This window comes from Anguilla rostrata, chromosome 6, assembly GCF_018555375.3.
Source record: "Anguilla rostrata isolate EN2019 chromosome 6, ASM1855537v3, whole genome shotgun sequence".
Lineage (NCBI taxonomy): Eukaryota > Metazoa > Chordata > Actinopteri > Anguilliformes > Anguillidae > Anguilla > Anguilla rostrata.
The window spans coordinates 32,493,284-32,518,650 of NC_057938.1; the positions used below are offsets into that span (position 1 = coordinate 32,493,284).

General features: G+C 39.2%; 1 protein-coding gene across 5 annotated transcripts in view; it reads right to left on the reverse strand.

Moving 5' to 3' along the window:
• The window catches only part of LOC135257863 (gephyrin), a 404,797-nt gene that overhangs the window by 92,547 nt on the left and 286,883 nt on the right, over positions 1-25,367 (reverse strand). The gene's annotated exons all lie outside the window — the stretch shown is intronic.

Consider the following 25,367-nt stretch of genomic DNA (forward strand, 5'->3'; position numbering starts at 1 on the left):
TCGGCATAGTTGTCATGTATCATCTACTAATGAAATTAAAACAAAGCGTTTCTGTTTTTGGCTGAACCGCAACAGCGGTGTGAGCCCTACAAATGCGAATGTCTGTGACTGAGTCACTGAGTGATGAAGTTACATCATTGGTCGCAGGTCCAGCCATATACTAGGTTTTAACCTGGTCTTGGTAACTCATACTTTGGTTGCAGTAGCACTGCATGTCTGAGTTCAGTAATCTCTAGGGGCTTTGGGCTAAAAGGTTAATAAATTTCTTCATTTTCGTCTGGCTGTGAGTTGTGAATTGGTATTTTTGATGATAATTATTAAATTAAATAAATATATTTTACATGTTGGATAAGTACGTAGGAACTAATTGTATCTCGTGCGCACGAATTAACAAAAACGTGGGAACCAATTGTATTATTTTTGCGCACAAATTAACCAAAACATTACATTACATTACATTACAGGCATTTAGCAGACGCTCTTATCCAGAGCGACGTACAACAAGTGCATTGGTTCACGATGTAGAGGTGCAAAAGAAACACTAGAGTGAAGTAAGGATCGTAGTGCCAGAAGTGACCACATCGATCAGGACTCCAACCCTGTAGAGTAAGCTGTTCAGCAAACAAGAATCCTACCAAGTACAAACTAGTACTGGAATCACATTTGCCTAATCAGACAAAAACAACAATCCTGCCAAAAACACTAACGTAATCATATTATCCTAACTAGGTACAGTGAGCTAAACTATAGGCTAGGGAGGGGTGGGGAGAGGTGCAGCCTGAAGAGATGAGTCTTCAGTCTGCGTTTGAAGGTGGTAAGATTCTCTGCTGTTCTGACCGCCACGGGGAGGTCATTCCACCAGCGAGAGGACAGGACAGACAGCAGACAGGAGCGGGAAGTACAGACGCGAAGAGGGGGTGGTGCCAAGCGTCCAGAGGTGGCAGAACGGAAAGGTCTGGCTGGTGTGTAGGGTCTGATGATCCTCTGGATGTACCCTGGTGCTGACCCCTTAGCTGCCTGATATGCAAGCACCAAGGTCTTAAAACAAACGTGGGAACGAATTGTATCTTGTGCGCACCAATAGCATTTTGAGCGCTCGATGTAGTAAAATGTGGCCTCGATATATATTTTTTTTCTCTCTATGGCCACACCGGGGCTCCGTAGATAAGTGAGGTGTCTGAACTGTTGATATACTTCTGTTCGGTATTCAGAGTGCCAGATGTCCAAGGAGAGTGTTATCGATAAAAACTTCTGGGCTCGGGAAATTAAACATATTTCACATAATCCTCACCCTGCTGACAAAATATACAAGCTGAAAAAAAATAGTATAAAAGCATAATTTCAATAAAAGTGCTACTTAATGGCTCCACTATAACAGGGTGCACTACAATGGGGCCTACAACACATGTTCATTATAAGTTTCTTTGAGCACTTTCATGAAAGTGCACATCCGGGTAGAGTCTGCAGTAGTCCAGGGTAGACCATGGTAGTCACGCTGTAGTCACAGCTATAATTGTTATCTCACAAAAACATGTTTTCAACATACAAAACTGCCAAGTTACTCACACATACAAGACATACACTGTCTATAACAGGCATCATTCATTCAAACTGGCAAAATCTAGGCCTGCCATTAAAAGTATTAATATCAAAATGATGCCAAGTTACTGTACTACAAACAATATAGGCCTATCTTGCCTCACCAAAATTAAATAAGCTGTATTCCAAAGCAATGCTACCCAATGTTTCCTCAATTGTTTCATGTCACTTGGTCCTGTGTGTTTAAGCATGCAGTGCATGGACACACCAAACATATGTGTGGATTGGTTTGTTAGAGTCAAGATTGATTGAATAGGCGTCTATATGTCCAATTTGTATTGATATATGTGACGGGTGCTGGAGAAAAGGTCCGCAAGTCGCAAATCTTGAAATCACGCTAGGGGGCAAAAAAGGTTTTTAAAATTTTTTTTTACTGTTTTCCTTTTTTTCATATTACGAAAGTTAAAGTGTTGAAGAAGTCACTCAATAGAATAAACAACATTTTTAGGGTCACTAAATACTTATAATTTGTCGCGCGGGCCCCGTGGATAGTTAAGCTTAACTTCCCTTAACTTTTCCCGTTCATTCTCAACGGTAGTTCTTAACGCTACGGATGTAATATGTTTTCGGCCGCACGTTGATTTCGCGGCGCTGTTCCGTCCCGGATGCAGGAACGACATTTTCGTCTCTGCCCTTAACTTTTCCCGTTCATTCTCAACGGTAGTTCTTAACACTAGGGATGTAATATGTTTTCGGTCGCACGTTGATTTCGCGGCGCTGTTCCGTCCCGGATGCAGGAACGACATTTTCGTCTCTGCCATTAACTTTCCCCATTCATTCTCAACGGTAGTTCTTAACGTTGCGGGTGTAATATAGTTTTGGCCACACGCTGCCGTGGCGCTGTTCCGTCCCGAATGAATGACGCCGTATAAACAAATAAATTCAAATATTAAATACACGCTAGGCATTTTGCGGTTATTTTGTGGTACTTACGCTTCGGTAAGTCTTAATAATTTTATTACAAACAGGTTCCTGTTTTATATTTATGTCATCGAGGTATTCTGTCATTATTTCACCTAAAAGATCAGTAGTTTCATTTTTCCTATTTGACTTCATTATTGGTTTTCACGTCCCGTTTGTTGGCTTGTCCGTACATAACAACACTTCTAAGTGAGAGTATTGCAGGTAAATGGGACATGTGTATATGTGCACGTTTGTGTCTCAATACATCAGCTATTATTAACATGGCCCTGCATTCATATTAGGGTTTAGTTTACAATATGTTTCATTTCCCCCTCACTATATTATTGCTGGTATCATCATCGTTATTGGTATTGCCCCCTTTACATGTGCCTTGTGTAACACGTCACGGTCTAGACATACATTTTTTTAATTATTATTACTTATTACACTATTGCTGTCAAGGCAATAAGTAATGCCATCTCTAATTGTTCATTGTCAGTACTGTCATTCAGGCATCTTAACAAACGCTTTCCTATCTATATGTTTCTATACTTGCCATTATTATTATTATTATTATTATTATTATTATTATTATTATTATTATTAGTCAGTTTAACTATTCAATATAGAACAGGACACAGTACAAATATTGCTGCCTCCACCTTCAGACAATACAGAATTTGTGTAATGCAATTCATATTAACTACCCCTCCCACCCTATCCCCTGGATTGACAGCACACAAAAAAGGGAGATCAGTGGAAAATCATTATAATAACAATAATAATTTTCATGTTGAGAATTTGATAATACTGGGCGATAGAGCTACACAAGGTTGTGTATCAAAATGGCAAAACATAAGGTCAAGGGCATAAAGAACCTACCATTTATACAGCATCATGGTGTACAGTTCCCATGAAAATATAAACCCTCCCCAAATTTTACTGTCCAGGTCTCTGTTTTCGAGTTAATGTTATTTCATTATAGCGAGAATTCTTTGGTCATCAACTGTATAGGTCCACCTTGGCCTACCAGGCCCTTTATGATTACTGAGCTCACCAGTGCTCTCGTTCTTAATGATGTTCCAAGCGGTTGACTTTGGTAAGCTTAAGGTTTGGCCTATGTCTCTGACTGTTTTTTCATATATCCCAGCCTCATAATGGCTTCCTTCCATTGGCATACCTTATAATTTTACTGAAGAAGCAATTGAACACACCTGACTAATCAGAAGCACATGTGAAACCATTTGTCCTGAACATTATGGCACCCTGAAAATATGTATGTACATCCCCAATTCTAAAAAAGTTGAGACGGTAAATGAAATGCAAATAAAACAGAAAGCAGTCATTTTTAAATTTTCTTTGACTTGAAAAATATTGCCCAAATTTAATAAGCGTTATTAAAAGAAATGGTGATGTTACACAGTGGTAAACACTCGACTGTCCCAACTTTTTTGGTGCATGTTGCAGTCAACAGATTTGAAATGAGTGTATATTTTCAAAAAACAATTAAATTCATGGTAAAGGTAAAACATCAAATAATGTGCTGTTGTAGTGTTTTAAATATAGTACAGGGTAAATATAATGTACAATATTTAACATTATCACTCCTTTTTGTTTTTATTAGCATTTTCCATACTGTCTCGGCTTTTTTGGAATTGGGGTTGTATGTATGTAGAGAGAGTGCTGTCATTTCTACAGGGTGAAATCAAAATGTATTAAAATAACCTTTCATAAGAGCTGAGAGCTGATAGCTGCACTTTAACCACATGTGAATTGTTTGATTACAAATCTAAAATTATGAAGTACAGAACCAAGTAAAGAAAATACGGCTTTGTCCCTAACGTTATGGAGCTCACTGTATATAAAAATATAATTTCTGCTTCAGAAGTGGCCCATGAAGTACTTGGCAAAAGCAGACCAATGCCAGTACTTCTCTTAACACCCAAGCTCTGAGGAGCTTCAGGAGACCCAGCAGCCGCGGCAGCATATGACTGCAGGGAGTCCGACTGCATGTGTGCCAGTTGTCACCTTGCAGCCTTGGTAAATCCACCTGCTCCAGTCCCAGCCCCAATCCCATTTCATGCTTGTGCATATCAACCCTGCTAATACTGTTATGAACAAAAATACAAATATAGCTTTACATTTATACTTGGCTGTTGTTGTGTTTATGTGTTTATTAAAAATTGTAATGTGTAATGTTGTAATCCTATTTGTACTGTTGCAATAATTGATCTGATGTAAATACTTTGATAACTTTATATGTATTGATTTGGCAGAAAAGATTTCCTGATCCTCTCCATAATAAAATGGAGAGGATCAGGAGGTGAGGTGGAGAACAAATATCATGTTAATATCAAACCTAAAAAAGAAGAAGTGATATCTGAGACACTTATGTGAAAAACAAATCGGTTATAAACGATTATTTATTTGCCCACGGGTGGATTCGAATCTTTGTTCTTATGTAAGCGCGTTACACCTATACATGGCTGGCCCAGCAAAGTCGGCTTGTTTTAGTGATTCTTACAGCCGGGTTTTGGAGGCGTGATGGGGGTGCAGTTTAATTAGCATGTTTGATTTTGTTGGCTATTGTCACTTTGTTTCGGTCAAGCCACCGCCCATAAATAAAGCCGTGTGGTAGTAGCCTATGTTTGTTTACTGTGTGAGGTTGCTAAAATGGCGGACGCTCAATCAGTAGGTGAGAGTATAAGCTTTCTGACGATGTATAACATGTCTAATTTTGCTTTTGGAATAGCGTTTTATAGGTTAGCGTAACCGAACATTTTCTTACCATGGCATTCGCTCTATATGGTAGCATTAAAAGACGTTGCACCTAACGAAACGTTGTCAACGATTTTTCGTAATTCCTTGGAAAATACCATTATTATTGAGGACTTCTGGGCATAGCTAAGCCATATGTTTGCTGATAGACCTATCTGACATCGTTTTCTGGAGCAAAACAGAAGCGGATATAACTGTCATTGATTTACTGTCTCTGTCTCCATCTACTGAACATAGATAAGATTTCATCATTGCTATGTAAGTATTACTGCTCAAAATATTTTGGTTATTACGTTATTTTAGAAATTTAGTGTCTTTAAATAGGTTAGTGGTATTATGTAATGTGGATATTTCACACTGTAATGTAAGCGTTAGTTAGTAGTGTAATGGTTTTTGTGACGCATACAACAGTGATGAGAGTGTTGAAACATTGCCAAAACGTGGTGGACGGCTGAAAAATGTTTTTATATCGTCCCATTCCCATACAAGAAAACATAGGAGTGTACAGAGTATAGAAATAGCCTACATACAAGAGTTAATTATTACACATTTAGGTACTGTGCAGCATTGTGTGACTATATGTTTGCATTATGTTTAAATTATATCTATGTTTCATCTTAAACCTTCATAAGGGGCTCATATGCTTTACAATGGACAAAAAGCATTATATTCCTTTTTGGAGAGATTTTGGATTTGTTTCTGGACCCTTAGCTATTTTAGACCAGTGTTAATAATTTAGACATTGTGGGTAGATTTGGAGATGCTGGGTACACTGCTTAGTTTTTGCGTCATAGATCTTTAGTAGTTCTACATACCCACCCTTAGATTTTATGAACTTGTGGTCACGAAGTTTTTGATCCAGGACATGTATACTTTAACCCGCAATCTCCCAGTATTTTATTGCGAACTAAAAAAGGAGCAAATTCATTTTAGATTTTTTGCCTTGACCATTGCATTTGTGGCACTTTATTTCACTTTATTTCTTTACTTTATTTAATATAAAGTAATCTAAGCTAGTATTATAAATGGTACAAATGTATTGTATTTTTCTAGTCTCTGTGGTATTCACATCTGGAGTTATAAAGCTTTAAAAAGGGTAACCCCTAAATGGGCAAGGATTTACAGGTACTCTAGTGGGGGAGTGGTTGGGGTGGAGTTAACTAGCTATTGTTCCCACCCATTATCTCCCTGTGAGAAGTGTGAAAAGTTCAAGATCTTTCAAGGGGATTTTCTCTGCTACTTGATTTTAGGAGTACCAACATTCAAATAAGCATATCTTCAACTAATTTCAACTGATTTCAATGTATGACACATCATTTGAAAGTTTATAATCTGCACTTTCGTAATCTGTAAAAAACTGAAAAATGACCTTGCCCTACTTGCGGACCAAAACACCAGCACCTGTCACATATGTATTTAGCTGTCCAGCCTTTCTGTTGTGTGAATGATTGTATGTTTCTTGGTATAAATGTCTGTTCATATATGTGAATGTAACATGCTGCGAGGGAAAGAGAGCTAGATAAACAAACAAAAAAAAACATTCCACCCCCTCCCCTTAGCTCTCCCTCAAAAGTCCTGCCCTCCAAACACATGTATGTGTGCTGCCTGTCATCTGACTACTGTAGAGAGGACAAGATCCTTCAAAAGTAAAGTAGGGAGAGTGAAGCACATCAAGCCTCATTCACAGGTAGAAAATAAAGCACATGACATTATCATAATGAACATTAACAATGAACATAGCTATAGTTTTTATATACAGCTATGGGCTAACGACCCAATAAATGCAGACACTGGCGATTTTGCTTGTACAAGATGAAGTTATGAGCGAAACATCTGTCAAATAAACATTACAATACACATATGAAACTGGAATGTGATTTATTTATTCTTTTTGCTTGAACAGCATAGGTAGCTATAAACATACAAGTTGCAAGATAACACCTAACATACAGCATAGCTTTATCACTGGGATAAATACAGCAGCTAACTAGCTAACATTTTTTATCCTACATCAGCTACTCAGTTTGGGATGATAGCAAATTCCAACAGAAATTGTACAAGCAAGATAATCACCTGTCCAGCAGAAATACTGCAAGCTCAGTATCACTTTTGAACCCCTTCAGGTCTCTGAGCTCTTGCTGAAAAGCCGGACCGATGTTCACTCAAGTCTTTTCTCTCACTCTGTTCAATTCCTTTTTGGTCATAATCTTTTCTTCAACAGTCTTTGTTTTCTTTTTTTAAATCAATATACGCCATTGTAGTCCAAACCTACAGTTTACACCATTTCTGTCAGGAGGAATCAGAGCCGGTCCTGACCTCCCTGGGGCCCTAAGCTAAATTCTGCTAAGGGGCCCTCCTACCTGACCCGTGAGCCATGTAAACCATTTTCCATTGCCACACAGTCCCACCTGACACCCCAGTGCTCCCACTACAGTCCTCCCTCCTTTAAAACAGTTTGCTTTATCTGTCAGTCTAAGAATAAGAATATTTAATCAGTAGTCAATGTCAATCCATTGCTTTCCATCTTGCATGGTGGACAGGGTGTAGCACAGTGGGTAAGGAACTGGGCTTGTAACCGAAAGGTCGCAGGTTCGATTCCCGGGTAGGACACTACCGTTGTACCCTTGAGCAAGGTACTTAACCGAAATTGCTTCAGTATATATCCAGCTGTATAAATGGATACAGTGTAAAAATGCTATGTAAAAGTTGTGTAAGTCGCTCTGGATAAGAGCGTCTGCTAAATGCCTGTAATGTAATGTAATGCATTAGTCCAGAGTTGTAACTAAACCTTGACTGAGAGACTAGATAATCATTGTCTTGTTTTAAAATTATGTGCACCTATGAGGAGTGCTATCACGCCCATATATTGTCTGGACTGGACCCCACAGAGGTTGCTGCTGGAAAGCGCGAGTTTAATTTCGTGCATGCGCATATGAACGCATGTTTACGTGCGCCGCGGTTATCTTTTCTGAGCTGCAGTTTATAAACACAGTTGCCCGTTGGCGTTTATCAGACGTAATAATTAAGCATTATAAAACGGGTAGCTCAATTCAAGAAATCTGATTTGTTCATAGCCGTGGTATATTAACCATACCACGTATGACGTCTAATTCCTTTGCACAATTCAGTATCACTCTGCGTCTGAGGGAAAAAAAAGTTTTCAAAAATCAAAATCTAAATTGGAGTGTGTCTATTACTTTCATATTGCCATACTTTGTGACCGTTTTATAAAAGCAACAGCTCACTTCAAGCCGTGATTAATTAATTATAAAGGGACACCTTTTGTTACCCTCCCCTTTTCAATGTCCAATTTCGCAATTGATGGCAACGTTGAATCACGGTTGTAGGCCAGTTACTGGCTTCATTTAAAAATGCCAACCATACCGCAAAATACACAATCGTCCTTTATTTTGACAGTAGAATAGGCGTTCCGTAGCCTATTTAAATCATGGCTACGGGACGCATTTTCATCCGTATCTTTGTAAACGATTGCATTAAATATTAATCGCTGCTTTGAATACAATTAATAGTTAGCTAGCTAGCTAGCTAGCCGGGATAACAATCATGCCGTGACACCATTCTGACCTAAAACCCAGAATTTTAATATAGGCTAGGTGACAACACTGACAAGTGACGGTGAACCTAAAGATAGCTGGCATTCAAACCAGAGGGTCTTGGAGAAACGCTATGTCTACACTGCGAGACCGCAACATTTTAAAAAGCAAGACGGGGAGATTAATTTGATCGAGTTATGGTTTCATGCAGTTTTCCTAAATAATGTAATGCAAAAAATTACAAAAAGCTAATTGTATGGTATGAAACGAGAAGGAACTATTTTTCTCGACAGAACTGTTGTTTTCATAGAATTAACAACCAGAGTTTTTCCATAACAACGGTCCAAATAAACTACCATCAACAGTTTTGCTTAACAACGGTAAAATAATACGGGACAGCCCGTCGTGGTTTATTCCTTACGTATTTCACTCTCACTATTGTCAGGCACAAAGTCACAGAACACAGCCCTGGAAGTGGCTAGCAAGCAAGCAAGACACAGACAGACCAGATGCACTGCCCAGCTATAGGTTAGCAAGACAGACAGAGAGAGATGCACTGCAAGCTAGCACATCAACTTAACGTTACTGTTATTTGCTGACATCAAACTTGGAGAGGAGAGAATGCCTGATTGCTGTTCCCGCAATTCACTCTCATGGTGTGTTTTTTTTTTCTCTTTTCGTGACCAGAAGGATAGTTTCGCGTCATCCTCTCATCTAAGTTGTAAACATTGATACCCGCTTTGACAAAAAGGGGGGAGGCGGGGCCCTTGCGTAATTTGCGGGGCCCTACGCAACTTGCGTAGTGAGCGTATAGGGCCGCCCGGCTCTGGGAGGAATGGGCAAAAATTCCACCAAAGTATTGTGAGAAGCTTGTGGAAGCCTACCCCAAGTGTTTGATTCAAGTTAAGCAATTATAAGGCAATCCCACCAAATACTTACAAAGCCTATGTAAACTTTTGATCCACTGAAAATCTGATATAGTACATAAAAGCTGAAATAAATCTGTCTCTTAGCTATTATTTGGAAATGACCTCTTATGGAAATAAAGTTGATACCCTAACTGACTTAACACAGGAAAGGTAAGGTAACATGAAATGTTGTGAAAGATTTAGTTTGATGTCTGCCAAGGTGTATGTAAACTTTGGGCCTCAACTGTAGCATTAGGCCTACAGCATGGAACATAATTGAGCAGCACATTTCTCACCTGAGGAAAAAAGACATATGGATGGACTTATTGGTCGGAGACAAAGAACATAAAACAATCAATGTCAAAAAGTAACACTGTTGCTGCCAAAAAAAAAAAGTTCTAATGAATAAATGTGTTAGTTAATATACCTTATTTACCTCACCACTACTAAAAAATAAATCTACACTCTAACTAATTGTTCTAATTTCTAATGTAACAACTGTTCATTCTAGAGCTATTAATCCTTATACTACTTAATGGATATTTAAAGTATAACCTGAAATGATCACACCTAAATGTATTCATAAACTCATGAATTATGGGACTTACACCATTATCCCATAATTAACAAAAGGACATATGGACATAGGGTGCAAGAAGCTTGCATAGGTAGGCCTACTGTACTCCCTGCATTGAGAATCTATAAATTTTATATAGCATATCCACAGAGAAAGCCAGCAGATTAATTTGGTCTTTAAATAATCTCTGCACTGTAAAAACACCCCCGCGCTCTACGGGATCCTGCAAGAATGGAGATCCCTATTTCCAAGTCGATCGATTAGATACTGTATGTACACAAAAGACTAAACAGAGAAAAAAGAGAATACATTTCCTGACATTGGGTGCCTCATTTTATGTAATTTCTATATTAAATCCATGTTGAAATAAAAGCAAAAATAAAAGGGAAAAGGGGTATCAGTACATCTATGACTGCTTCCAATGCCAGCCAATACAATTCCTTACAACTGACAACTGTGAACGCATCTACATATCCCCACACTCCCCTATCCCACCACTGAAGACTCACTCATACCTCTTTTCCACGAACGCGAACCTAGTTCAGGTTCTGGGCTGGTGCTAGTGCCGGTTTGCAGTTGGTTCAACTTGCGAACCTTCTAAGAACCAGTTTGCTTTTCCACAGGTTAGAGAGCCACATCATTACGTCACTGTATATGTCTGTATACGTCTCCGCTTTCCCTGCAACGTCGTTACCTATTAAAATTTGTCCTGTAAAAATACTGATAATAAACTGCCTAAGTGTAAAAAACCAACTTCATACATATACATTTAGTTATATTATTACAGCCTTATTTACTATATCAACTTTAAGACAAGCAACATGCTTGGAATTATCTCATCGCGACCCATTAAATCCAATGGTGCAGACGTTGCTTCATAATGTCAAACTGCGTTCCTAACGGCTATATTGCATCCTGCGACTTGGGTTACAACTGTGAATATGTATGGATTACTGGATGTGCTAATAGCGACCACCCTTTCTCATATTAACCTCAAATACGCAAGACAGGACACTTAAACAGTATGCTAGCAAATTTATGTCAAGTTCCGAGGTGGTCGATACACATCCCCTTAGCAACCAAAAGATAGCACTGGACCACCTCTGACTTATTTGCCGGCACAGAAAAAAATTGCGAAAGTACTAAAAAAATCACCACTGGAGGACAAGAAGGACATTTTTTCCTAAATAACTAGGTGCAGTTTGTTACCGATATTTCGCCTATTTCATATATAGTTGCAAATCAGTTTACGTTTTCCTGTCTCTCGAACGAAGGTGGTCTCACTCTACCTGGCGGTCACAAAGTTTTAGTTGGTCTTGGTAGGTCACGATAATCCCGCCCCAGCCCCTGACGTAAGCAGTTTTTGGTTCTAGGTCAGCCAGTTTTCCTAACCGAGAGCTGGTTCTTTTGCGGTCAAAAAGTGAAGAACTGGTTCGCGATTAGGCACCGGCTCCGAACCGGCCCTCGAAATGCCTTGGTGGAAAAGGGGCGTCAGACACTTACAGACATAAAACAGATCACCTCTCAAACTCGTATAGCTAAACACAGCCCACACATTAAAAAAATATATAGAAAGGGGGTTCCCTTATTGAAGGAAACATCAAAGCCAATGTGATTAGGGCAATTTAATGTCCCCTGATACCCTAATCTAGGCAGGGAATCTATGAGTCTTACCTCTTGCAGGTTTGTCTCAAAAACAAAGAGACAAACCATAGGACAAAGCTACTTACAGGGGCCAGAGGCCCATAAAACACTACAGAAGAACTCAGGAATTTTACCCTTGAGAAGGGATGGTGCACAAAGTACTGAAAATGGGGTGAGATTAAATGTCACTGCTGATCATTTTTGAAAAATAAAATTATTACTTGTTAAACTTTTTTACTGAGCAATTTAATGAGTGTAAAGGAATATATGTTTAATATTTTGATAAAATGTAACTCATTTGTTACATTACCTGTTTGTTTTAATACAGCCATTATTGATAATCTATTATCTAGCCTGCCAATAATTTTGGAAGGCACTGGATATGGTTACATAAATTTAGATACATATCTTCATATATTCACACTAATGCAATGGTATTGGTTAAATGATATGGTAGTGTGTTTCACCCCATTTTATTTTGATATATCTGTCATATTTCATATGTAACTGGGCTCTTAGCTATGGATAACTTCTTGTTAAGAACTGGCTTGCTAAAGAACTTGATTGCAAGTCCACCTCTCCTGGATGAAGATATAGTTCAAAAGTGTCCTATTCACTCTAAAGGAATCTGAATGAAGGCAACACAAAAACAAAAACTATTAGAATAATATAAAAAATGATATGAAATAATTGTCGGTACAAACACAATGCAATGTGTACAACATAAACCCTACATTCTATATTTTTGTGCAGTCTTGTTTAATAAACATACCTATCTTTATTAAATAATACCCACTTGGAGAAATAATAAATTAGTTGGACCTGCTATAAGTGATGCACTGTGGAATAGAGAACCCGACAGGCATCAGGATGCATCTCAGCTCCCCTCCATCTGGCCCCGTTTCTTACTCCTTACTGACCTCCATATGCTTCACTCACCATTACGTAACTGTACTAGAGGCTCTGCAGAGTGGAAGAGATCTACATCTATCAGCAGGCCTGTGTGTGGGTGTACGTAATGTAGGAACCTGCATGTCTGTGAGGCCAAGAATAAAAGTGACTGCTTGTCTGAGACAGAGTAGGAGTGTGTGTGTGTGTGTGTGTGTCTGTGTCTGTGTGTTTGTACGTGTGCGTCTGTGTGTGCATGCCTGCACGTGCATGTGTGTGTGTGTGTGTGTGTGAAAATGCATGTATGTGTCGGTGTGAGCATGTGGGTGTATGAGTGTATGTGTGTGCATGTGGGTGTATGAATGTATGTGTCTGAGACGGAGTAGGAGTGTGTGTGTGTGTGCGTGAGTATGTGTGAGTCTGTGTCTGTGGCTTTGTGCCTGTGTGTGTGTGTGTGCACATTGTTGACAGCTCTGGACATTCAGAGGAACTCTGCTGCATATGTAGTGCTGTGAACAAGTATTTGTATCCTGATATCCTCTATTATTGCATATTTGTCCCACTGGGTGATTCCGGATCTTTGGACAAAATGTAACATTAGAAAAAGGGAAACTGAGTAAACACAAAACATTAAAATATATATTATTTGATTTAATTAAATAAGTTTGAGTTATCAAACAACTATATCACCCATATGAAAAACTTGCCCCCTTAGTTACTCAAACAAACAATTAACCTAATTTAATTCATAAATAAATTCAACTGGTTGCACACAGTGGCCAGCCCAGTTGAATCCAAACCTCATTCATACTGAATCTTCCCATCAGAGTGAAGCAGTCACCGCAAAGTTTCTACAAGCACACAATTCTACGATCAATGGAAGTTCTAGAAGAGATGAGAAAAAAAGTTGTTTAAATATATGAGTCTGGAAAGGTTCACCAATCCATTTCTAAGGCTCTGGGACTCCACTGAATCAGAGAGTGCCATGATCTCCAAATAGAAAACAATTGGAACAGTGGTGATTCTTCACAGGAATGGCTGGCCTGCCAAAATTTATCCAAGGGTGCAGTAACAACTCATCTAGCACGTCACAGAAGATGCCAAAATAACATCCATAGAACTGCAGGCCTCACTAGCCTCACCTGGGGTCAGTGTTCATGACCCCACAATAAGAAAGAGACTGGGCAATAATTGGATTCATAGGAGAGTAGCAAGTTGGAAACCATTGATAAAATGGCAAGAGAAATATCAATGCTCATCTCACATCTGCAAAAAAGCACCTGATTGATCATGTGCTTAATAATAATAATGTTAGGCTATATGATAGGGGTGGAGGAAGATGCCACTATTTGTATTTGTATCTGTATTTATTGAACCAACAAAATTATTTGTATTTGTATTTGAATAAAACCAGAAGTGGGTGTGGTGTAAACCAGAGGTGAGTGGGGTTTAACAAGGAAGTTGTATAAAATGCCAAAAATCCCCTGTTTTTACCATTATAATCACTGACACTGCTATTGTTGAGATATCAAAGCATCATAGTTGTACAATAACATCAGTAATAATAATAAAGTTTAAAAATAAAAAAACAGGTAACTTTTCTTTTTAAAGCCATAGTTCACAAACAATGACCTTTATGTTATATAGCCATAACAGCCTTTTATAAAACTGAGGTAAAAAAGCAGTTTCAAACATAGGCAAAATGTGTTTATAAATCAAAACGTGCAACTCATCCTTACTCTGAACTGCATAGTATGAATGGCATGAACCACCACCACCACCACCACCCCTACCTGAGGGACACTGAAGTCAATTATAAACTGAAAAAATTCAAACAGTAGTATATACATATAATTCAAAAAGTAGTTCCTCACTTTCATGATGAACTACTGTATGCTATGAACTCCTAATGAAATAAAAAACTACAGAATATAAGGCTAACATGTTATGTTGTATTTTGTTTGTTAATACTTTTTGTCAAAGCCCCACTTTACCTATATATTTGATTTTCATACGCTTGGATAAATAAAGACAATCGAAAGCTTCCCTGGATGGAACACATATTCAGCTATTATGTGAAAGCATGCTAAAATTGTAAAACAATTGAAAATAGCAAATAGTTACATCTTAGAATTGTTTGTTAAGCAAATGCAAAGCGTGACAGTTGTAAGTTATCAGGTTATGTGTGAAAAGAGAGTTTCTTTAAAAAAAACTATGGCAGAAGAGACATTTAGAGACAGAAGACATTTTGAGAAAGAAGACATTAAGAGACAGAAACGAGCAAAACTTTATTATTTTCTCTGCGGAAAGCCTTCTTCGGATTGATGTCCGTAATTGTCGAGAAAGAGCGCAAAAAGACCAGCTATGTCCGATGTCTAGGTCCGACTAGAATCACTGTCAGATCGGTCAGACTCAGCGAAAGTTTTGTGGGTGTGGCGTAGGCTGTGACAAATTTTTGTCATGTGACAAAAACATAGGCAGTGGTTTGTCTTGTGAGGAGAAGGTTTGGTTTGAGGGGGGGCTGACTTTTCATAAATGTACATCTACTTTAAAGAAACGTTGTGGGACAGCGGTCTCTTTGAATCGCACAAAGAGCCTAACATATATTTATATAAACTAGTAGCGGAAACCCTTTTATCTTTGTCTCCAGACGTTAACAAAACAATAGGCTATTATATAAACTAGGCCTGCAGAATAGAACTGCAATATAATAGTAGGCCTAATTCTTATTTTTACGTAGGCTATAGCCCACGACCCTTTTTAAAGTAGCCTAATGTAGGATGAATTATTTGCGACAAGTTTCAAAACAAACGTTTTAGGACGTCTTTTACGTTGGTAAGCTTTTGTCTAATATTTAGCTAGCCTACAGCTGTAATAAACACTTTGTTTTAAAAACACGACTAAGCTATGATAGAGCAGAACTAACGAGCTTATTGATCAGTAGATCTAATAAACATTACAAATTATCTTGTTCTATAAAGGCTTCAGTGCTTGTGCAACGTGAAACACTGTATTCATTCTTTAGGCCTACCAGTAAACCAAGCAATATGTGAGAATATGTAAGTAACTAAGCTTTAAAGCTGTGGTTTGTACGTTAGTTTAAAGAAAAGAAGCCCATGCAAGTATACAAAGTCTTAACAAGCCGATAGGGCGCCAAATTTAAATGTATAAAAGCAATCAAGTAAGCTTGCTATGATACAACGTAAACGTTTATAAAAGCAACGAGGTTTAAAAGCAAGGATTTGCAAGAGTTGAAAACAAGGAAAAGGTCTATTAAGTTTTGTGAAGTTTTGTTAAGTTTTAAAGTGTTATAAGAGAGGTTTTTAAGAAAGCTTAAGTAGAATAAGTACATGCGTTAGTCACTTAGGCAATTTCCTGCAACAAGGTTATGTTTGCCTACAGACATCAGACTATTTGTTAAACAAAACTACTCTATGTATCAATCCCTATCTAAATAAATAGCCTATTAAATAAATAATTCTTATTTCCATAAGTCATCAAAATAATATGTCAAGCCACAAAGCAACATTGTGGGCCAATGGTCTCTTTGAATTGCTCAAAATTAACTGTGAAAAGCCGGAAACATGTTGGTGGGGATGTCGGGGTGCAGAGTTACAAATTAACCCCATCCACAGGGTATAAATTAGGCAAGCCAACCCCATCAAGACGGCATTATAACTGATTAATGCCACTGAAAAGCCATGATCGATGGTCAGGAAATGCTCAAAGAACTGGGCAGCCTATCAGGTATGTAACTTGCTAGGCCTATAGTTTCATTTAGCATCTATAACTACATGTATAAGAAAATTATTCAGGCTCGACGTCTTGATTTATTTCACAGATTTAGAAGAGTTCCTGCTCCCGACAGACACACCCGATTCCGCAACATCCCTGACAAACGCAGAGGTCCAAGAAACTGAAAAATCAGAACTGTGTATGAAAATTTTGTCGCTGTTGAACCGTGAGTTGGACGCTTCCAGACAACGTTTGAATATTTTAGAAAAAATATTAAATGACACCGAAACGCCCGCGAGATACACACTCTGAATCTCAGAGTAATGAAAGATACAATGATGAAAACCGGATGTTGGATGCTAATCATGATACTAACCATGACACGAACAGTTTAAACTTGCAACAACAGCAAGCAGTGGTTAACCCTCACCTGTTACACATTATTAATGATCTTAATCAAGGCACAATTAACACACATGCAGAGGTTGAACCTGTAGAGCATGGAGGTGATGAAGTGTTTGGGGGGCTGCTATGCACTTTGGACGCTGTAAACCGTGAGATAGGTAGTTGCGTAGAACCAGAGATAAGATCTAACATTGTCGACAATAACGTGCATGCGGCTACAGACAGTACTAATGATGACCAAAATGGTGGGGGCCTTAATGGTACAGATATGCAGGTGATACGCAGACCACATTTCAACAATACAGAAATTAGGTTACGGTTTAACTTTGCATCTTTGTACGATGTGGACAACTACGCAGAGTTTTATGTTCATGTTTTAAACACCCTAGAACATTTAATGAACAAAGTTCATGAGCTGGCGGCCACCGACGATGTTGTACAGTCAGAGTTGCGGGGGGATTTTCTGTCTAGGGGTGTAACTGTGCAGTTAACCGGGGATGAAATAGATTTTGATGTTTTTATAAGCATGATTGAAAATCTGGTTCAGAGCAATTTTGAAGTGCTGTCTGATGATACTTTGAAGCTGGTGGCTCACATTATTAAAAACTCTAGTGGTGGTGTTGGAGCCCGTCGAAAATTGTCAAAGTGTCTCAGAAATCAAATAATTCGCAAGAAATTACGCCATTTAATTGTCCGCTACAGTAGTAGTTGTTTAGCACATCTTTTAAATCCGCCATTTACAACATGCGAGGCTGAGAGAGAGGTCGAACATTTACAGCAGTCTGTAGGTCTGAGTGTCCACCATGAGGTCAACTTTTCAGACATTGAAATGTTTGAGCGGCTGTTAAGCGTCAAGATAGTTGTGTGGTGTCATGGTGCCGCTAATGGTGTCTTTACAAAGTTTCAAACGTCCTCCAGACCACGCCCCAAGACGTTGTTTCTTTACCTCGACGGTGACCACTATTATGGCATAAAGTCCTTGAAAGGCTTCTTGGGCAGTGCATATGTTTGCGACTATTGCTATACGCCCTTTAGCGCAAAGAGTAACCATAGCCGTCAGTACCACTGCAACGTGTGTTACAGCGCCGAATGTTTTATGAACAGCGCAAGATCAATACAGTGTAAGGATTGTTTGTGCATCTGTCGGTCAGAGTTTTGCTACAAAGAGCATAAAGTTGTGAAACCACAGGGTGTCATTGGCAAAATGCTCAGCGATACTACCAAGTTTTGCCCCAAATATTATACAAAGTATGTTGTCAGCAGCAGCAGCGACGGGTCCCCTAAATCACACATTTGTAGTCCACAGCGTTGCAACACCTGCAAGGTGGCGTTGACTCCTGAGAGTAGCCATGAGTGTTTCATACAAGGGGTGAAACGTGAAAGCCCCAGCCAGCGTTACGTGTTTTATGATTTTGAGTGTCGGCAAGACCAAGGCCAACATATAGCAAATTTCATATGCTGTATTGATTTTAACGGCGAGCGTTGGGTGGCGTCTGGCGATAAATGCGTAGAGGCTTTTTACCAAAGGTATCGGACTCCAAAGTACAAGAGCTACACGTTCATCGTACACAATTCAAAGGGGTAGGATGGCTACCTGCTGATGCAGTATTTAATTGACCAAGGTGTAATACCGCATCTAATTGTACAGGGCAGTAAACTCATGTGCATTACTGACGAGGCTTTTGACCAGAGGTATGTTGACTCCCTTTGTTTTCTAACAATGAAACTGAGTGCAATGTCGGCTGCTCTAGATTTTGAAAATTCAAAAAAAGGCTACTTTCCCCATTTCTGGAATATAATAGGAAACCAAAATTACATTGGCCCATACCCACCACCCTTGTACTATGGGGATGATACAATGATGGAAAAGGAGAGTGAGGAATTTATGCGGTGGTATAATAACGTGTCTGGAGGGGTGTTTGACTTCAGAAAAGAAATGGTTGAGTACTGTCAGAACGACGTTGTCATTTTGCGTGAAGCCTGTTTAAGTTTCCGTACCGAGGTTCTTGGGAGCACAGGTCTAGACCCTTTCCAGTGCGTAACTATAGCCTCGGTTTGTATGAAACAGTACTGCACGAGTTTCTTACCAAAAGACACCACTGCTGTAACATCGCACGATAACTACATTGAACAGCAAAAGTAATTTTCCACATGTAGGGCCTCATGAGAAGGCAAAGCTGTACAAGGCTGTTTTACAAAGATTCATAGCTCTTGTCAAGCAAGGTGAAAAAGAAACAAATCAATAAACATTATCATTTCCCACTGATGGGGGTTCAGAATCAGAAGCCAAAGATGGTCAAACACCCTCTAGTGGTGTTACCAATACTGAAGATACCACACTGGTTCAAGATGTTATACATAGTGTTCCTTCTAGAAGCAAAAAAAAAAAAACGCCACCTACGTCTTAGACAAAATGCCTAAATCTGAAAATGTTGCAACTTGGAACGACAAAGAAGAGTTTGTTTTCAAAGGTAAAGCTGTAAGCGGTTCGCACATGTTCGATCTAATAAAGAACATTACAGCGCCTCACAAGGTTGCTGATGATAGGCAACCCCTGGGGTGGCAAACATTTATTGAGGCTTTAGCTACAATTAATATGCCTCTTTCTGTCATACCTAATCATGGTGTACGCCGCACGATAAGCTCGCACAAAAAATTACCAAAGGCCTCCATAGCAAGCAGGATGCCATTGAAAGCTCAAGAAAGAAGACACAGTCTAGAAGACTATGAAAACCCAGGGACTGTTTTTTCATCCCCAGTTTTAGACCGTTCAACATGGTTAGATTTTTAACATGTTTAATATAAATGATACGCTGTGACAAAAAATGTAATTTTTATTCATGTTTATTTGTTTTAATAAAATTACATTAAATTTTACATTGGATCTTTTGTCTCTTTACTTACAAGCATGACATTTTTTAAAGGTTTTAAAAGAGTTTACAGTCTGTATACATGATCTCATAAAAAACACGTTTTCAACGTACAAAAATGCCAAGTTACTCACACATACAAGACATACACCATCTATAACTCATTCATTCAGACTGCCAAAATCCAGGCGTGCCATTAAAGGTATTGATATCAAAATGACGCCAAGTTACGGTACTACAAACAATATAGGCTATCTTGCCTCACCGAAATTAAATAAGATGTATTCCAAAGCAATGCTACCCAATATTTCCTCAATTCTTTCAAGTCACTTGGCCCTGTGTTTTGTAATCTTACCATTTTACAATGTCATGAACACTTTGTGTCAGATAAAAGTGTCAAATATTTAGAATTATGAGATGATATTTATTTTTGCAAAGCGTTTTATTATGAGAGTGAGAAATGCGAAGTGACCCTGTAAGAAAAGGTTGTGGACTATGGCTATCCTTGTGTGAATTTGTACAGTCTGATGAGCGTGTACCGTTTAGCAGTGTCGGTTTGCTATATATGTAAAACAGTGGCTGTGACAAAGGGTGCGGTGGCATAAGTGTAAACGCATCAGAAACGCAGGTGAAATATGGCAAGTGTATATACTCACGGATTTGACGGCCATCCAACGAGCCTTGATTGACAAAAGAATCAGCAAGCCCGTAGAATTAGAGCTCCCTAGATCGCAACTTGTGTACCCTTCTGTCCTGCTCCGTTGTCTGTTATTTCGTGGAGATGCACTTTTAGTGTTTGTAAGCTTTATAAGGCATTTCGATAGGCTTATCTGCAGGTAGGAATCCTCTTTGCTGTTTTCCTAAACTAGAACCGGAAAACTTGATAGTGGAGAATAGGAGCAGACGCATATGTCCCAGCAGGCTTTGCATATGAGAAAATAACAGTGTGAAAGAAATGAGGAGAAATGATGAAATTGCGTTGTTGAAACAATATGTTTTTAGCAGAATGGGCATGTAGGTGAAGGTTGATATGATCACAGACTATAGTGCAAAGTAAATGAAGTGACCATGAGCGAGCTTAGTTTCCTTATCGAACGGTATAAATAACAGTCTGTATAAAGCATTAGACGTTAAAGTGGAGGGTTAAGTAATGTGTGAAATCTATTGCACTGATGTGCTTTTCTCGTGTTCGGTAGTAGTAGTTATAATTATGAGTGAGTCATGATTTTAAATGTAATGTTTTAATGGGGAGTTGCAGAACGTACATACGTAGTAATTGTTTGTATGTGGCTAGATAGAGAACAGGGCGAGGTAACATGAATGTAGAAACGTGGCGTTTGCTGATAAGAAGGTTTTGTACGGTAGCCAAGTGAAGAAATATAGTTAGTAGAAATGGCACAGTGGTGAACTGGTGTAACTTTTTCATAAAAGGAATACATTTGCCGTCATGAAATGCATATGGGTGGCCGTGAGTGAGTTTTGGTAAAGCAAATATAAGCGTAAGAAAACGTTAGTGTAAAAGAGGAAATTATCTGCCTGAGGGCGAGGCGGGATTCAATCCTTCGACCAGAGGTTTACCAGCCTGTGACTTTGTTAGTGCAGCACCATGACATAGCTATGCAATGCGTGAAATATCATTAGCAAAACTGTCCGTAGTTTTAAAGAAGAACATAGGCCAGTAAGCACAGAAGAGCTCCCGTTGAATCCATATGGCTTTGCAATATTGTAGCCGGTTAATAACTGAACGTGCAGACGGTACGTCATAATGCAGTGTATACGTTCGGTGAACGGTGGGTAGATATGGTGCAAAAGCAATAATTGAGAAGTAGTAGACAATTATTAGTGAGAGCAAAAGCAGGTTAAATAAACGTATTCCTAGCTGGGCTTGAGACCTAAGACCCCATGTTCCCAAGACTGTAACTTTCCTGAGGTCGGTGTACACAGGACTGCAAAGTGAATCACTGAAACTGGATATGAGGAAAGTGCTGGAGAACAAAGCAATAACTGATGAAGAGCTGATTGAACAACTGAACATGTCCTCACGGTTGGAGGAGGAAAGGAAACTGAAGTTCAAGAAAGCTGCCCACATGAGGGCGGTGACCACAACTGAGCTGCAAACGGATATGACGGTCCATTCCAGTCCTGTCAAGCTCAGGGAAGATGGGCAACAGTCAGACTCCCCGCAGCGGAGCAGTGTGGCGGTGAAAGGAAAGGCTGTGGCAGAAAGACGAGGTGAGGGTTTGACGAACGATGCAGTGCAAGAGTTGAGAGCCGAAATGGCAGAAATTCAAGAGCTTCTAAAAGACTGTATAGGACAACATGGCACAACTCAGCCGGGACAGTTAGCGAGGAGACCAGAGCCTGTGAGGCATGCATGAAACAGGGACAGATGGACTCATGTGAGCACTGCTTCAAGTGTGGAGCAACAGGGCACTTTTCATGGGGCTGTCGTCAGCCCAGGCCGAGCCAGGGAAAACTAAAGGGGACTGCTGAAGAGGGGAGAGCAGCAGTCCAGAACACATCATCCACCAGGAGAACACAAAAAGCAGACTACAGGGTGAACAAAGAACAAGTCCAGATATCCAAGATAGGCTATCTTAATCCTAAGAGTCATGCTAAATTAGTGGATGTAGTTGGAAAGAGTCTGTTTGACAACACCCCAGTACTGGCCTTGTGGGACACAGGTGCTCAATCCTGTATGATGAATGAACACTGGAGACAGAAATTCCTCCCTCACACTCAAGTCAGACCCCTCAGTGAGCTGTTGGGATCAGTGAATCTTAGTGGGTTAGCAGCAAATAAAACTCAGATACCGTTTAGTGGTTGGGTGGAGATAGAAGTCAGGTTTGGCCAAACAGAAAATTCCCATTAAGTTATGCAGGTACCTGTCCTCGTGAGTCCTGATCCAAATGTGGCTGAAGAGCCCATTATTGGGTTCAATGTGATTGAGGGCGAGCTGGAAGAGGGCGTAACTCCAGAACTAATCACCACCCTAGAGGCAGCTTTCTCCCTGGAGCCAAAAGATGATGTGACATTAGCAGAAATACTTGAGGCAGAAGTACTTGGAGCCCCTGGAGAGAATTATGGGCATCCCCCAGTGAAAGTGGGAAATGTGAGTATTAAAATACCACCCGGAGAACTCACCTTTGTGAGTGGCCGTGCCCATGCTGGAAATGGTGTGGTAATCCTGTGTAGCAAACTCATATATGTCCATTCTCCTTCTGTTTTCAGAATTAATAAAATAATTAAATGTGATACAGTGGCGGTTTATTCTACGTCAGACCTGTAACATATTTTGGTTACAGGTCTGACTAGGCCACAGGCAGACTAGCTGTTTAAATTGGAAATGTTTCAGAGTAAAAAGATATGGGTATTTTGCGTGTGTATGCGAGTTTTTTATTGGGTCGTGTAGTGAAGATTTGGCTGGTGTCGGTAAAATGTCCAATGGGGAGACATGTTGTTAGTGGGATAGGCGGCAGGAAAAATAAGAATGCGAAGAAGAAAACGAAGAAGAAGGAGAAAACGCAAAATCCCCTTAGTTTGGGGCTTTATTTTGTGGACATGTGAAGTTGTTTATGAAATCTCTGTTGAAATGGGGTCAGAATGTACAGAATTTAATGTTTTTAAGGGCTGAGTGTTTATGGCTGTTGTGGTTATTTCTGTGGGGAATGCTGAAAAGTGCCAAACTCTAGGTGCTGTATAGGTATGGGGCATGCCCCTGCCAAGGCGTAACTTGGCAGGATGGCATTACCTGCCATCCCAATAGAATATTTTCACACATTTATCCAGGTATATTTTATCAACATATTTTGAAACCATTGCATCATTCATTTTTAAATTATCTGAGTATAATGACATAATTCTGCTAAAAGGGATTCCTTTGGCCCTGTGGTGTAAGTAAAATACACAATGCTGGCCACACGTCGCGCTGAGCGGGTCTTGCACTTGTACAGTGTTGTAAACAATCCGATCGCAGTTCTTTTGCAGAAACTTATTGATACTGTCTGGGAAATAACCATAGTCTGGAGGGTTTCCGTAGGAGTCAAAGAATTCACCCGTTTTATTTGCACACATATACAACGCTAGCCAGGTTTATTTCGGGGGTGTGTATGCACAATGTACAAAGCGGGGAAATTATGCAGTTTATTCTCCAGTAGCTCGTTGCAGGCCACCACCTCTTTAAAGTCTTTTCCTGTATATGGGTTGTTACTCAGAACCGCAGCAAGTTCTCTGGTGTTCATGATTAATAATAGTCATACAACACGTTCCTCCTCTGGTTCACTTCTATGATATTGTCGAAACATGCATACACAAACAAGTTTACGGTTCTGGGTAGCGCATTTCTGAATCTCATTTCCAGTCGCATGTTTCCCGTCTTGATCAGGCTGCTGACTGCAGCCTTCATCAGGGGACAGATTGAACACATAAAGCGTGTAACCGCTTGTATATTCTTGACGATTTATTAACAATTTCAAAGTCAATAGCAATCCTGTATAAATCTAGGGATATATTAAATTATAAGGCCTTGTATATAATTTTTTGTTAACTTATACTTCCATATATATCTCACTGTGTGGAATTGTGGGGGTCGACCTTTAAAACGTCTTACTACAAAAACGAGCCACACGTATTAATAATAAGGCTGGTTACTATGATCACACTAATCCAATGTTTATAAAATCCCATGTTATGAAATTTAATGATTTGGTATATTATAAAATAATTTTATATTTAGAGCTAAAACAAAGTCACTCCCAGATTGTGTACAAAGGTTTTTTTCAATACAGGAGTGCAAATATGATTTGAGAGATGTTTGTAAGTTTACTGTACAAAAAGCTAAAAAAGGGATTAAAAGGAGATGTATTTCTATTGTTGGGGTTAAATTATGGAATAATGCTAATATAAATAGAATGTGTAACTCGCTTTTGGTTTTCAAAAGAATGGTTTATAAAGCTATTTTTGAGGGTTACAATTGTGAATGATTTTAATTGTATTATTATGTTTTATTTTTGGAGGGTAGTTTAAATTGATAAGAATGTAGGATAGGCATATATAAGCAGTATACTTTTGCCTGTGCCTTTTCAGTGACTACCTAATACATAGATTGTTGACTTGTTTATACTGTCTAGACTGTTTATATTTATTGTATTGTGTGTGATGACTGAATAAAAAATAAATTTAAAAAAAACAAGGGCTGGTCATTCAAATGTCTACCGGTAGCGAGGATCAGGCTATAATACTCTCGAAAAGCGCTACTGTTGTGATAATCAGGTTGAAATGGCTTGGCCGGAAACTGCTGCCCATCAACATACATTGCCACAAACTCTGCATTATAGTGTTGGAAATTAAATGGGTTCTTGTTGTAAACCCCTGTAAAGGCATCGTTATCAATCAAACTTATAATGACCATTTTTGGTAGCTGTCCCAAAAACAAATTCTCCTGATTACAAACTCGACTACCTGTGGCTAATGAGAAAGTCTTCATGCTGACCTGATCAATAGGATA